This window comes from Trichomycterus rosablanca, chromosome 9, assembly GCF_030014385.1.
Source record: "Trichomycterus rosablanca isolate fTriRos1 chromosome 9, fTriRos1.hap1, whole genome shotgun sequence".
NCBI lineage: Eukaryota > Metazoa > Chordata > Actinopteri > Siluriformes > Trichomycteridae > Trichomycterus > Trichomycterus rosablanca.
The window spans coordinates 5,242,472-5,258,653 of NC_085996.1; the positions used below are offsets into that span (position 1 = coordinate 5,242,472).

At 38.2% G+C, this 16,182-nt stretch overlaps 1 long non-coding RNA gene across 1 annotated transcript; it reads left to right on the forward strand.

Moving 5' to 3' along the window:
- Nucleotides 1-2,683: 2,683 nt before the first annotated feature.
- LOC134319755 (uncharacterized) lies at nucleotides 2,684-5,187 on the forward strand. Its single transcript, XR_010013567.1, has 3 exons — nucleotides 2,684-2,994; nucleotides 4,015-4,189; nucleotides 4,717-5,187. It is a non-coding gene; the product is annotated as an uncharacterized LOC134319755 (long non-coding RNA).
- The last annotated feature ends 10,995 nt before the right edge of the window (nucleotides 5,188-16,182 follow it).

Consider the following 16,182-nt stretch of genomic DNA (forward strand, 5'->3'; position numbering starts at 1 on the left):
AGAAATGTACGTTCGACTTTATATAAGCTTATGCTCCAAGTTTGAACCCAAACCTGGATGTATTATCTTTGCATATCTTATTTTCACACTTTACTAGGTTGTGGCCATGTGTTAGGATCTCGTTTCCACTTGTTCATTTGCACGGTGTCTACCAGAACTCTGTATCCTTATCCAAATTCTTCCTGGTGTATAGTCCACGATTCCTATCCTGATTCAAGTCGATCATAAAGTTCTTGGTTTTTAAACGATCTTCTTATGGTTGCCACTGACACATTTGTTTTAGACTTTATCAGGTCCTCAGGTAAGTCTTTTGTAGTAAAACTGGGTTTTTCTTTGTTGTCTTGATGATGTTATTCGTGATATTGGGCTTTTTCACACGGCCAGGCAGGTCTGCTCCTGTGCCAAAGTTTAAAACTGCTGGACAATACTCAAAAAAGGGGCACTAGGAATGTTCAAGGTCTTGGAAATCTTCATATATCCTTTGCCTTTTTGGAGTAATGAGATGATTCCTCTCATAGCTTTTGTGGGCAGCTCTTAGTTTTCACCATTATTCCAGCAAACCATGAAAACTTGAATCTCTGTGTGGTTATAATACATCACAGCTAAAGCAAAGAAGAATCATTATTGTGTCCCAATGGTTTAATTGTGTTGTCAGCCAACATATTATGACAGGCAGAATTAATCGTGTAAAACCAAGAGTCCTTCCAAATGTACTTTTCTTGCCTGCCTGAAAGAAACGTAAAATGATTTTATCCACCTCATTTTCTTCGTGAAAAGAGCATATACAATGCACCAGGGTCATAGCAAATAGAAAACGAAGGGTTAACCATGCATTTCTAAAGCAGCCGATTCCTTTTGCTTCCAGAAAAGCACTTGCATCCTTGAGGAGGAACAATGACGGCAGTATTAAAGCCTGCAAAAGGTCACACATTTTTATACCATTTTAAAGCTCTTAGAAGATGGACTGAATGTATAGATAAAAAACACAATGTTTTCTTCCAAGAATTGCAGCTTCCAATTCCATATGTTCTTTATCTTCTTCTATAACAAAGTGTTTAGACTCTACTAAATGGCAGAGCTGCTTTCAACAGACATTGTGAAAATGAAATTGTGTAATTTACAGTGGAACTGCAGGTTCTCGCTTCCACAGGTGGATGTTAATAATAACTTCGAATAAAATCTGTTATGAACTATTTACTGTGCACAACATAAGGCAAGGAAATCAGGAGCATCATTTTGCAGTGACCATCCACACAGCCAGCATCGTTTACTCATTTTTGAGAAAGTCCTGACAAAATCTGCCTTTTTGTTTTCTGTACACGTGGGATTTTCACTAAATGCTACAGCTGAGCTGTGAAGCTGTGTTTGAGTTTTGAGCCATAAATAATCAGCCAATCTATTTTCACAGAGATGTTAATTTTGCCAAGCAGCATAACTTCATAACTTTGTGGTCAAATATTTTTTTTACTACCCAAAGAGCATCACTTTTTACTTTGCTGATTGGCTGATGTAAAAAAAAAAAAACTAAATTATTACTAGATTGGAATGCAAGTAAGCCTGCCCCAGACCTACATAGTTGCTTCAATAATAGCTATTTCGAACCTGGATCAAAATGACGGGGGGTAAGTCTAACAGACCACAGCACCACACAAGAATCTGTCAATCATTTATTTTTATATTACTGTAACAGCCACTGTCGCCTCACAGCAAGAAGGTCCTGGGTTCGACCCCCAGGTCGGGCAGTCCAGGTCCTTTCTGTGTGGAGTTTGCATGTTCTTCCCGTGTCCGCGTGGGTTTCCTCCCACAGTCCAAAGACGTGCAAGTGAGGTGAACTGGAGACACTAAATTGTCCAAGACTGTGTTCAATATAACTTGGTTAACTGATGAATCTTGAGTAACTACCGTTTCTGTCATGAATGTAACCAAAAGTGTAAAACATGACGTTACAAACAACAAACAAACAAATTGTAACAGCAATAATATGGAATTTTTCAGCAAGATTACTTTCAGTGATAAGAGTGATAACAAATGGTCTCATGTCTTTCTGCCATATAATAGAAGGCTGGCTGGCTAATTGGTAATACACTGAATTAGCTCATCTTTGTCACTGAAAGAAGACATGAGTGGGTTTTAGTTTTAGTTTATTGATTTAAATTGCCCAAAGTCCTATTGAGATTGGATTAATTTGCCAGGGAGACCCAGGGTAATCAGATTATTATACAGGTGCTACTGTGTAATGTTATTTCCATCTGAATCCGCCATGACAGACAGCGTTTTTCTTTCGCCTCCTCTGAGAACAATCAGACCAAACTACTGTTGTTGGCTTCTTTATTCTACTTGTTTTATTGATAGAAACTTTGTCTTGATCCAGAACATTTTGTTCTTATAGAAAGTGAAGGTACTATGATCAGGAATAGATGGAACGCTTTTAAACATTATTTAAACAAGCATCTTGCACCAGAAATTCGTCTCTTCCCGAGTACTTTCTGAGTTATACAGGAAATGGACACAGTCCTGGCTTCTTGGTAGCTGAAATGTAGGATTTAAATGTCTGAAACTAGCAATTTTGGTTTAAATTAAAAATCGTGGTGTGTTAGACGTCATTGTTTAATACTGTTCATTAGCATTGACCAGTAGGTGGCCATCGATGACAACTCAAGTCTCTTAATGGCTCTCTGGAGGTTGTACTGACTTCTTTGGGAACGTTGTTGAGCACTAGTGAGCTGGATTACTCTATTGGAGTATTTTTGGTATTTGTAACTGTTGTAGTAGTTAATATTAAAGGAGAAATCTGAACTTTGAGCTTTGCCCTTTCTCCACTGGATCCACATTTGTTCTGCCTGATTAGTTTTTCTACCTACACCACGCTCTCTGCTTGCATTACTTCTGCATTTATTTTTCTGTACATTTCTTGCACGTTTTAAGAAATAATTAACACTGTAAAACAAAGTGAGAGAACAGGATTGTGGCTGAGCCAGACTTGGTAAGACGATGGTAAGCTTATTTATAAAAATTCTACTTATTACTACCAATTACTGATTGTCTGTAGCCATAGGGTCTGTAGGGCTGAGATCTCCCAAGATCTCCTAAACTTAATCTAGAACCCTAAAGACCATACGCTGCTAACTATATCAGATCATGTTTTTACCTCACCTATCATGTACTGGCCAACACTACTCTTGTCTCTAGTCTTGTCTTGTCTCCCTTAATTACTTTTTGTATTTATTGTAGTGTTGTTTATATGCACTGTGTATTGTTTTATTTGCACTTTTTGTTCTATGTTGCACCCAGGTCCTGAAGGAATGTTGTTTTGTTTCAATATGTACTTGAATATACTGCGGCTGAATAAAGCCTCTCATGAACTCTAAATTAATTTTATTTATTTATTTATTTATTTACATGTCTATTGATGTAATGGTTTCAAAAAGATGATTTACTGTTGACTAACAATCCAGAATATGTTGATTATAGATGCAGCATGTGGACTGTTTACCTTAAAAGCATTTCATTCTAACAAGGACAGGTGGACCTAAACACCACCCCACTCCACCTTCTTAACAGCTTTATTTTTTATTTTCCACCACCCAGACTTGCACTGGCTTTAGATGTAGAGAGCTGCCCCTTCAAATCATTATTAAAATAACTATATTATTTTTAATGACTGTCCACCTTTGCACAAAGCAGGGTCAGTAAACTTGAATGACTTTGGTGTGGTGGCGCTCCAATGTCCTGCACAGAATCCTGATTTTGACCACACTGAACACCTTCGAGATGAATTGGAACATCCACTGAGAGTCAGGCCTTTGTGTTCTGACTGCAGAAATGCATTTTCTCCTGAATAGGCAAGCTCATGGTCAGATGTGCACATGCTTTTGTGGACACAGTAGTGTTGTCTGCATTGTTGCATTGTTAAGCTGTGTTCTGATGTTTCTCTGTCTTTGTGTGTGTGTGTGTGTGTGTGTGTGTGTGTGTGTGTGTGTGTGTGTGTGTGTGTGTGTGTGTGTGTGTGTGTAGGATGTGGGAGGTTCATCTCTGCGTGTGTTTGCACTGCGTTTAGGACCAGGACAGGAGCTGCTTTCTTCTCTGCAGGAGTTTACAGCTTAAAGCTCCTTTTATCATCACCTGTGTGGGCAGCGTGACAAAGGCGACACTACGACTGGCCAACGCAACAGCGGACAACAGCAATCAGGTCCAGAAAAATATTTCAACTCAGTGTGTGTGTGTGTGTGTGTGTGTGTGTGTGTGCATATTTATGTGTGTATGTGTGTGTACTTGTGTCTATAGGTATGTGTGTGTGTATATCTATGTATGTGTGTGTGTACTTGTGTCTATAGGTGTGTGTGTATGTGTGCATATCTATGTATATTTGTGTGTACTTGTTTCTATGTGTGTGTGTATCTGTGTGTATTTGTGTGTACTTGTGTCAATATATGTATGTGTGTGTATCTATGTGTGTATTTGTGTGTACTTGTGTCTATATATGTGTGTGTGTGCATATCTATGTGTACTTCTGTCTATGTGTATGTGTGTGGATCAATGTGTGTACTTGTGTCTGTGTGTGTTCATCTCTACAGGTATGTGTGTATTTGTTTGTACTTTGGTCTATATATGTGTGTGTGTGTGTATGTATGTGTGTGTACTTGTGTCTGTGTGTGTTTGTATCTATATGTGTACTTGTGTCTAAATGTGTGTGTGTGTGTGTGTGTGTGTGTGTAGGTGATTCAGCTGCAGGAACGTTTTGAGATCGTATCTCTGGTCGGAACTCTGAACCCTGAAGCTCACCTGCACATCTGCCTGGCTGATAAACAGGGTGTGACTGTGGGGGGACACGTGCTGGGTGATCTGGAGGTGTTCACCACAGCTGAGGTGATCATCGGGGAGGCTACAGAGCTGCACTTCAGCAGAGAGATGGACCACAGCACTGGCTTCCCTGAACTGGTTGTTCAGCCCAGAGCAAACATTCCCAGTATCACACCACCATGAACACTAACTGTTCCCAGTATCACACCACCATGAACACTAACTGTTCCCAGTATCACAGCACCATGAACATTAACTTTAACATTTGGTCAACAGATTAGAAACTGAGAGAATAAAATGATTGTTAGAAGTTTAATCATCAGGTAAGGAGATGGTGGTCAGGTGGTGCGCTGTCGTGAGGAGAAATAAAGGAGTCAATCAATATTCTTCACTAGTTATGAGTGTGATGATGATGTGATTGTATAATGAGTTCAATCTTCAGTAAATCCTAACCAGAACACGGCTACTTCAATCAGCGTATCTTATAAATCAGCATGTTTCGTTTAAAAAAGAGAAGCAGCTCTTGAATCCACCTACCATCTACAATCTGTTCCACATCTCATAATGATGTAATAAATCAGGCAAAAGAATCTGCATTATTCTGCATAAGCAGAGAACCTGTCGTTCTTCACCTGCTGATCATGGAGAGCCAGGTCTGCAGGAACGACTCCAGAATCTCAGACGCTCTGAATCCATCCAAGAGCTTTTAAGAACGTACACCTATGATATGATGCCATCTCATTGGGAAGATTTAGATGCAAGAGGTACTTGACAATGCTTCAATGAGGGACTGAGATTTCCCTGACAGGCTGACACTGAGCTGTGTTTAACATGATTATACCATGACCATGGAACATTTCTGTCTGGTGTGTGTGTATTATAGTCTTAATTTATTCTGATTCGAGACACAGAGACTCCAAAGCCAACTACATGTACAACTATATGTAGGCTACACACAACTGTGGATGGGGCATAAGTCAATCCCTGACCATCAAAAAAAAAAAGAAGAAGAATAAACACAGTCTTAAATCAATACTCATCATATTATTGGTATTATTATTTGTAGCACCAATAAATGTGAAATAAACACATAGATATGCAGACATAAACACAAAGGCACATGTACACACTAATACACACATAGATACACACAGACACATATATAGACACAAGTACACACAAATGCACACAAACACACATTTTGACACAAATACACACATAGATACACATACATATACGGACACAAGTACACACTACACACATAGATAAACACATTTTGACACGAATACACACAGATACATACACAGACACAAATACACACATAGATACACACAAACAGACACAAGTACACATAGATACACACAAACACACATATAGACACAAGTACACATAGATACACACAAACACACATATAGACACAAGTACACATAGATACACACAAACACACATATATAGACACAAGTACACATAGATACACACAAACACACATATAGACACAAGTACACAGAAATGCACACAAACACACATTTTGACACAAATACACACATAGATACACACACATACATATACAGACACAAGTACACACAAATGCACACATAAACATGCATTTTGACACTAATACACAGATATACACACATAGATATGCACACACACATAAAGGCACATGTACACACAAATACACACAGATACACACACACATATATAAACACAAGTACACACTAATACACATAGACACAAGTACATACAAATACACACAGATATACACACACATATATAAACACAAGTACACACTAATACACACATAGATACACACACAAACACATAGACACAAGTACATACAAATACACACAGATATACAGTATACACACACACACACATATAGAAGTTGAAGTGGGAAGTGAATGGGGCATTAGTCAATCCCTGACCATCAAAAAAAAAACGAATAAATCACAATCTTAAATCAATACTCATCATATTATTGGTATTATTATTTGTAGCACCAATAAACGATGTGTTATTGCTGTGAAGTTGCACCGTTATACAGGTATTGTGGTTGTGAAACAGGGTTGTATTGAGCCCAATCTGCCACCAGGTGTCTCTGTAGTGTGACGTTTCTAATGATTCATCAGGTCGGATCTTTTATCGAATCGGTTCCTTTGATTCGATCTTATTGTTTTTACTACACAATGCACAACCAAACGCAATAATAAAGCGTCCACTTACTTATAGTGAACACAAAGCACATTAAAGAAGAAACACAGACCCTGAGTATGAAATTTCACACTTAGTTACTTTAAACTTCAAACATAAATCCATACACAGCACTGAATGTAAATTTTGGAGTGGTGTTGTTAGTTCATTTGGATTTTTTAACGTCACGTTTTACACTTTGGTTACATTCAAGACAGAAACAGTAGTTATTCATTACAGTACAATTAGTCTTAGACAATTTAGTATCTCCAATTCACCTCACTTGCACGTCTTTGGACTGTGGGAGGAAACCGGAGCTCCCGGATGAAACCCACGTGGACACGGGGAGAACATGTAAACTCCACACAGAAAGGACCCGGACCGCCCCACCTGGGGGTCAAACACAGGACCTTCTTGCTGTGAGGCGACAGTGCTACCCACTTAGCCACAGTGCCACACCGGAGGGGTGTTGAATTATAAATATTGTTTACTGCACTTTATCTCTAGTATTAGGTGTTTAAGCACCCTTGTAAATAGGTACATATTTGTATTTTTTTTGTGAATAAGTGTTTATTGTGTCATTTAAATAGAGATTTGTCTTTTTGAAGAAGTTAAGTAGAAGGTAAGTACGTCAGTTGATAAACTTATTAATTGTACAGTATATTCACAAAGACGTAGTAAATGTTTACATATTAACTAAGGTCGTAATTGAGATATAAGGGTAATACGTAGGTAAAAAATAAATAATTAGATAGGTACATCGCAAATGGTAGTGGTAGCCCAGTGAGTGGAGCTATCAACTGAAAGGTTGAGAGTTTGAATCCCAGCTCTGCCATACATCCACTGTTGGGCTCTTGAGCAAGACCCTTAACCATCTCTGCTTCAGGGCCAGTGATAGCTCAGTGGTTAAAGTACTGGACTAGTAAACAGAAGGTTGCCGGTTCAAGCCCCGCCACCACCAAGTTGCCACTGTTGGGTCCCTGAGCAAGGCCCTTAATCCTCAATTGCTCATCGTGTTCTGCTCATTGTGTAAGTCGCTTTGGATAAAAGCGTCTGCTAAATGCTGAAAATTTAAATGTAAATGTAAATGCTTCAGGGGCGCCGTACAATGACTGACCCTGCGCTCTGACCCATCTTCCAAACAAGGATACGCAAAAAAAATAATTTCGTTGTACTGTACGTCTGTAAATGTATATATGAGAAATAAAGGCATTCAATTCTATTCTAAATGGGTTGGTAGGCAAGTCTGTTGATTAATAGGTAAGTAGGTAAATAAGTGAATAGATTATTCATACTTTAATTTATTCATTTATCCATTTCTAACCTCTGATTTTAACCTTTTATGCCATTTCAGCCAGGCACTTGGTAAAGAAATCTGAAGTAAATAATCAGTCTATTTGAGAACAAGGCTCTCTTTGCTCACCAAGGCTGCCAGGCTAGAAGACTCTGGAGGTCGTGACATCTGTGAAACGTTTTAAAGAGACCATTGTGATTCCCGTGTGTAGGTCTGTATAAACAGCAGCAGAAGGTCAGATGTGCTATTATTAATGGTTCGTATTAACCTTTGTGACAGCAGATTCAGTGGTATAGAGTCGAGATAACGATAAACACTCTTAAGGTTATGATTTGTGTTGACCTCCTCATTTCTAAAGCCACAATCAAACTAGGGAGAGTCTCAACACAAAAACAGGAATACATTTGGGTTTACTGAGGTCTTGCGTTTGTAAAAAGTGTGTAAATGTTATAATGCCTGAAAAATATGATTTGCTAACACGGTGAAAAGAGTTGTGTCTTTAAAATAAGTAAAATAACACAAACTGTAATGTCTTCTATGTTTGCATTAATGTTTCAACTTAAGATTGCAAAATACAAGCTGAGAGCAATAGCGTGATTGACCAAGACATTAACCAAGAGTCATTTTAGGAGAAGCAGGTATTAATCTGAAGGTAAACTTTAATTGTTGTGTCAAGAAAGAGACAGCACTGAAATATAGAATAATGTTTTATCTCTTTGTTTTATTAATTGTTTTGTTTTTTCATATTATATATCTTTCCACTACACATACAGTAATTGTCATATATTGTACAGTGGGTGAGTTAGTGGGCGACATGGTGGTGCAGTGGGTTTTTTATTTATTCATTGTCTTTTTTACTACTGCTTTGTCCTGATCAGGGTCGCGGTGGGTCCAATTCTTTGGGCAAAAGGCAGGAAACACCCCTCATAGGTTGCCAGTCCATCATAGGGTGCACACACATACACTCAGGGTAGTTTCTAGTAGCTTCACTTGACCTGAAGGAAACTCACATGGACACAGGGAAAACATGCAAACTCCATACAAGAACGAAGCTCCTGCTTCTGCATTTTTGTACATATGATGAGCAACAAACTTTAATCTTAAAGCTTCCTGCAACAGCATCCAAGCCCCTGGCAATATAAAGCTTGCTTTACTGTAAACAGTGTCAGGGCAGACCTATTTTTGAGGTTCTTTGAAAACATTTAAGCACCCAGACAAATGTTCTCTAAAATAGAGTTTACAGTTACAGTTATCACTTACCCCTCACAGTAATAATGAATACTTGAATCTGTGAACTCCAGTTTATTGAGCAAAAAATTTCACTATTGACTGACAAAAACACAACTACGGGGTTACAATTCTTAACAGTGACGCACTGTTAGACCCCCGTTAAACCCCTGTCAGGTTAAAAACCTTATCTGTATCACATCAGGTAACATATAGCTAGTGAACTGAGAAAAGCACTGTGTGTATTATCCTGTCATTGTATCTGCCACATTTCAACCAGTCCATCAGACTCACATTGCGCCAGCAGAACCTACAGATCTGAAGAGCTGGAGTGTAAATTGACACATAACCCTCTGTAAATTACAGGTTTGGGGTTATCCTTTTGATGGCCAAGATTCTCTTGTCGGAGGCACTCATATTGAAATAGAAAAAGAAAGTCCTAATAGATTTGCTCTTCTCAAGGTTAGCCAACTGTGAGAAGCTGAACTGGTTTGATGGCACCTTGAATCAGGACTTGATGCTCGGTGGTAACTGCAGTGGGGTAAATGGGATTTTGGAATGTTTAGCTGCTTTTTTTTTTCTTTTGTTTTTGTCTTGTTATCGTCTGCAAACTTCTTCAGACCTGCAAGGAATGAGTGTCTGAGCACAACGAATCACTTACGGTATTTTATACTCGTGATAATGGTAACGATTATATTGAAAATAGAAATTATTTTATTGCACGTCAGTGAGTAAAGACATTCTGGGTGTCTAAAGTTTGCTGGTGTAGTTTTGTACTGGAACTATAAGACTAATATTACTAACAGTTAATAAAAATTGTTGTTTATAAATCCCCTACATCCAGGTTCCCATTTCACTTGCAACTGCTTCTGCAAACCCAACAGAACTGCTGTTCCCCAGATGTGTCGTTTCATATCATAATAAATCTGTGAAGTGAATTTATAACTGCTTGAGAAATAAAAACATTGCAGTTCTGACTTCCAAAGTGTTGGATTTGCCATTTCTGCCTTAGTGCCTGACCTCAAGAGCTCTTTTGGCTAAATGGGCACACTTCAAACGCTTCTGGAAAGGAGTGGAGGCTGTTATAGATTTACAGGGCTCCCAACCCGATGGTAATACCCATGGTTTTGGAATGGGATGTCCAACAAGCTCATGGTCAGATGTACACATACTTTTGGACATGTAGGATAATTTTATATTTGTCAACGTGATTACAGAAGAAGGCATTCGGGTGGCACAGTAGTAAATTACACTAACCCACTACTACTGGGATTCCAGGGTTTTGAATCTCCAGCGGCGCTATTGGCCAGTTGGGTACATACATAAAGATACAACTGGTTGTGATGAATTGCCGTCCTGCATTGTGTCCAGTGGTGCCGGACCTGCTGTAACCATGACCAGAATAAAGCGGTAACAAAACACGAGACACGATTAATGACAGAATTAAAATATTCATTATATAGACTATATGGACAAAAGTATTGGGACACACTTAATTTTTAAATGTACAGGTGCAATAAATTACTTATACAAAAAATTAAATGGTTACAACTTTGCAGCAACAGTTTAGGGAAGACCCTGTCCGGCTCCAGCATGACTGTGCCCCTGTGCACAAAGATGGACTGGTCGGTAAGTGAGCACTGGTTTATCCAGGGTAACTATGGTCCAAAAACTCTAACAATTAGGTCGTGTCTCTATTTACTACAGAGACAAGCAGTTTTTTTCCATGTCCAGCATTTTTTATGTTCCGAGCATATTTATGCTGGTTTTTGTTGGTCACAGAGCAGGATTTGCTTTGTTTTGAACACAAAACCACTGAACAAATGCAAAAGAATCTGCCTTAAAATAATCACATTCCTCTCCAGATGGAGATTGAAGCTAACATGGCAGAACGCGTTTGTTAATAAAATCCTTCATGCCAGCTTCTCGTTCTCTGCATTTCCATGCTAATGGGAGGGTAAGGGCCCTCACTCTCTCATATTACCGGCCGTATCAGGACGTCTGCCAGCGCGCTGTCTTGCTTTTAACGAAGTGCTTTCAATTCATATCAATTTAGGCCAATTAAACCGTGCCATGTCCACCAAGAGCACTTTAGAGCTGTGTTTCAAAACACTGCTTTCAATTAGAATAAAGGATAAAGATCCTAGTTTCAGTGGCACAATAAAATATGGACTTTGTTCAGGCTTTTCATGCTAATTTTCTTAACCTAAAACACTGTTGGCATGCAGAGTTTATTACTTTTGGTGCCATACATTGTGTGTGCATTAATATTACACATGTACATAATTGTGTACTCTATCCCAAATGTTCCTAATCTAGAAATGAGAGCTAACTTTAAGACTTCTACCTGGTCAGCAGGTGTAAAGTACAGTGGTTTGCATAATCAACATTTTATTTTGTTGCATCTTCTTAGTTTGGACGCTGGTCTGTTGATTGGAAGGTTGCTGGTTCGAACCCTCCCACAATCGAATTGTGACTGTTGGGCCGCTGAGCAAATGCAGCCTGTTTTCATGAGGAAACATGCTATGCTGTCTGTATTTATGTTAGTTTGGCCACCATTTATTTGTGATTGTCTTCTTTATTTGTTAGTGGCTTTTTTACCATGGTATTGTTCTATTTATTTTTCAGTTCATTTCAGTCCCTGCTTGAAATATTTGTCCTGTTCTGATGTTTGATGTGAACATTAACTGAAGCTCTTGACCCACATATGTACAGTACAATTTATTTGTACATAATGACATAAATTAGCAGGTGTACAGGTGTTCCTTACATACCGATTACACCTACAACATTGTGGTTGACAAACCAATTCCTTTCATTCATTCATTAAAGAAAATCCCAGTGACCCATCATGGCTGCTCTTGTCTATTGTAGGTACAGCAGAAGCTTGGAAGGCTTCTATGCAAAAACTGAAGATGAATTCAGCGAGGACAAAAGATTAATTTACACCTGCAGGAGTTGGTCAGGGTCATGAACTGTGGCCTCTTTGAATGGTCCGTTTTGTTCCGTGTACAGAACCGTTATCCACAGCTGAAATCTATACACAGTTAAATAGAGCAATGAGTAGAGAAATGCCTCTTGTATTCTGCATAGCTTATTCTCAAATGTCTTACAGCATTCTGTATTCAAAAGCATGCTTTATCCTGGTCAGAGCTGCTGTCCAGCTTTACAAGTAGCAGCAAGGTCACACAGCCTTGCGTATGTTGTTTTCAGGTGGCATCCGACCCACTTTGATTACGTCTGAAAAGAAGTGGTCAGTGAATGAATGGAGTTAGCTTAAAATAGTGCATGTGTAACAGGTGTATTTTGTCAACAACGTGAATACAGTACAACGTTAATTCATGAAGAATAAAGTTGGGACAGCAGGTAAAATGCCAATTAAAAAACAAAACAGATTTGGGAACTTCTAAAAACAAATATTTAATTAAAATCAGTGCAAAGAAAAAAAATAATGTTTTACTTTACAGATAAACGGTAAGAGGTGAAATATGGAGGTAAATATGTAGCAAAAGTTTTGCACCTGTAAAAAAAAAATCTGCAACTGTGAAAAAGATTTGTACCTGTAAAAAATAAATGTGTAACTGTAAAAAAAATCTGTAAAATTTTTATCTGTAAAAATAAAATCTGTAACTGTAAAAAAGATTTGTACCTGTAAAAAATAAATCTGTAACTGTAAAAAAGATTTGTACCTGTAAAAAATAAATCTGTAACTGTAAAAAAGATTTGTACCTGTAAAAAATAAATCTGTACTTTTATTTTCGATGTGAGAATAAAAACATTGCAGCACAGTTTCAAATCTGCCCGCCACGAGTTTTGCAACAAATATCTCAGTCAGCGTGCTGCAAAACTGATTTGTACCTGTAGCTGCAGGGGCGGGGCTTAGATGGGCAGGGGGCGGGACTACTGGGGAGATAGACGTAATTACCGACCAATCAAAAGAGCTTGTTTGTAGCGCAGCAAGAAGCCTGTCAATCACAAGTTTCATTGTAGTTGGATCAGAACATCATAACTCATGTTGTAACTTCCTTATTAGTGTTGCTGCGTGTGTCTGCTAGTTAATGTGTTAATGCGTTTAACCCTGCTAGTTTTATACTGGACATATTGGACATTCGTCTGACATTCGAGTTTCTTTCATCTCGTTCTCGGCTAATAAACATTCAAAAGCGAATAAACCTGCACGAACTGACTCTGCAGTAAACAAAGCACAAACTACAATCTAATATGTTTTTAAAAGTCTTTCTGTTTATTTTTATTTAACGCTATTTCGTGATTGTGAGCTTTATCTGCCTTGAAAAGCCAAGGGAGCCTCTCAAAAGTGCATAAAGCCAGGTTATAGTTCTGTATTACCTAATGCCATGTACCATTCACCACAACTGTACTAAGTCCAAAAGAAATCTAAACAAACATTTTAATGTAATAAGCAATGTAGTGACATGCACCACCTACTACCCCTAAATTACAGAAAAAAGCTCTACAGTGTGGGTATAGTAATAAAGAATAAAATAAAAACGTACATTTTTATACAAAAAAGGTTGTAGTAGTTACCATGTCACTTGCACTACTCACTATTTTACATAATAGTCTTACAGCAGCGATAAATCATACAAAGTCCTATAGTATAATAATAAAGAATGAAATATATAAATTTTTCATTGCAATTTACATTGCTTATTACATTAAAATGTTTGTTTAGATTTCTTTTGGACTTAGTACAGTTGTGGTGAATGGTACATGGCATTAGGTAATACAGAACTATAACCGGGTTTTATGCACTTTTGAGAGGCTCCCTTGGCTTTTCAAGGCAGATAAAGCTCACAATCACGAAATAGCGTTAAATAAAAATAAACAGAAAGACTTTTAAAAACATATTAGATTGTAGTTTGTGCTTTGTTTACTGCAGAGTCAGTTCGTGCAGGTTTATTCGCTTTTGAATGTTTATTAGCCGAGAACGAGATGAAAGAAACTCGAATGTCAGACGAATGTCCAATATGTCCAGTATAAAACTAGCAGGGTTAAACGCATTAACACATTAACTAGCAGACAACACGCAGCAACACTAATAAGGAAGTTACAACATGAGTTATGATGTTCTGATCCAACTACAATGAAACTTGTGATTGACAGGCTTCTTGCTGCGCTACAAACAAGCTCTTTTGATTGGTCGGTAATTACGTCTATCTCCCCAGTAGTCCCGCCCCCTGCCCATCTAAGCCCCGCCCCTGCAGCTACAGGTACAGATCAGTTTTGCAGCACGCTGACTGAGATATTTGTTGCAAAACTCGTGGCGGGCAGATTTGAAACTGTGCTGCAATGTTTTTATTCTCACAGCGAAAATAAAAGTACAGATTTATTTTTTACAGGTACAAATCTTTTTTACAGTTACAGATTTATTTTTTACAGGTACAAATCTTTTTTACAGTTACAGATTTATTTTTTACAGGTACAAATCTTTTTCACAGTTACAGATTTTTTTTTACAGGTGCAAAACTTTTGCTACATATTTACCTCAGTGAAATCGTATACCCATGATTAGGTGTAAAAGGAGCGTTAATGAATGGCTCAGTGCTTTATAAACAAGGATGGGTCCAGGTTCGCCACTTATAGTTCAACAGCTTAAAAACAGTGTTTATCAAGTTTTTTTTTTTACAGACACTCTTCAAAGTCTTGTAGAAAGCCTTCACAGAAACGTGAATGCTGGTATAGACACAAAATGAGTTGGGGCAGTACTGTAACTATATTAAAGTGTAACAGCTCTGAAATATGATGTCCAACAAGCTCATGGTCCGGTATCCACACAGTTTTGACCATATAGCGCATATTAAAATAGCATATGTAACAGCATCTGGTTTGTTGTGCATTGTTTGTAATATCAAAGACATGCATTTTCATGTTTCTGTGAAGTACCTCATTATTTCCAGAGCTGATTCAATAAGTAATTGCTCCCTGGTTGTTATCGTGAGTGTCGAGGTTGTCCATTCAGAGAGACACATTGTCCTCATGTTACATGTTCTGAATACAGAATGAGATCCAGACCTGCTTTTCACAAATACTCCCAACAGCAAGTCTGCTGTTCCTGGATCAGCTCAGCTGGTGCACACATGCTGTGAACCAGGACTAGATCTAATAGACTCTGATCCAGGATCACTGGTGCTAAATTGGTGCTTTCTGGAGTCCGATGGGCTGGTACTGTTATTCGTTTGAATGGAGCTGGATGTGTATTATGAGCTCAGCCTTATTGTCATTACTCAGTGGTTAATAAAGTGTGCAGATTAAATGCATTTAGTCTTCATCAAAAGCAACAATTAACCCATTTATCTCTAATCATTCTCTCCATACTCCATTACAAGGTCAGGAAAGAGAAATGCATTTGTTTGTTTATTCGTTTTTACTGACTGCTTCGTCCTGGTCAGGGTCACAACCAGTCTTTTACTAACACCCAAAAACAATAAATTCAACGCAAGGCAACATGCACACATGCACTCACTCACGTCACAGCAGCCACATGAGAAGAAGATGAGGAACAGTGACCAAATGTGAGGATCAAACCCAGAACCTTAAGAACAAAGCTGCTGCGTGGGACTCAGCTGAACCACCATATCACCTACAATAAGAAACTGATATATTTTATTATTCATTTTTATTAATAATGAAACACTTGGGTGGCACAGCTA